This window comes from Penaeus monodon, chromosome 30, assembly GCF_015228065.2.
Source record: "Penaeus monodon isolate SGIC_2016 chromosome 30, NSTDA_Pmon_1, whole genome shotgun sequence".
In the NCBI taxonomy this organism is placed as follows: Eukaryota; Metazoa; Arthropoda; class Malacostraca; order Decapoda; family Penaeidae; genus Penaeus; species Penaeus monodon.
This window is the reverse complement of record NC_051415.1, coordinates 915,934-916,194: the sequence shown is the minus strand read 5'-3', so window position 1 is coordinate 916,194 and position 261 is coordinate 915,934. Positions and strand designations below refer to the sequence as shown.

The following is a 261-nucleotide window of genomic DNA, read 5'->3' as shown; positions in this document are numbered from 1 at the left end:
TTTTTATTGGCTTATTTAATTTCTTTTCTTTTTTTTTCTTTTTTTTAATGAGGGTAGGATAAGCATACATACATTATTTGTATATATTTTGTTATATATATATATATAATTTATATAATATAATAAAATTTTTATATATTTATTTATTTTATTATTATATTTAGCATATAATATAAAATAAAATTATTATTATTATTAATATAAAAAATTAAATTATATTTATATATATATTTTTGTTACCCCCCCAATTTTTGTTTTTTT

The 261-nt window shown here is 11.1% G+C and overlaps 1 protein-coding gene across 1 annotated transcript in view; it reads left to right on the top strand.

Moving 5' to 3' along the window:
* Positions 1-261, top strand: part of LOC119592262 — a 71,284-nt gene that overhangs the window by 66,286 nt on the left and 4,737 nt on the right.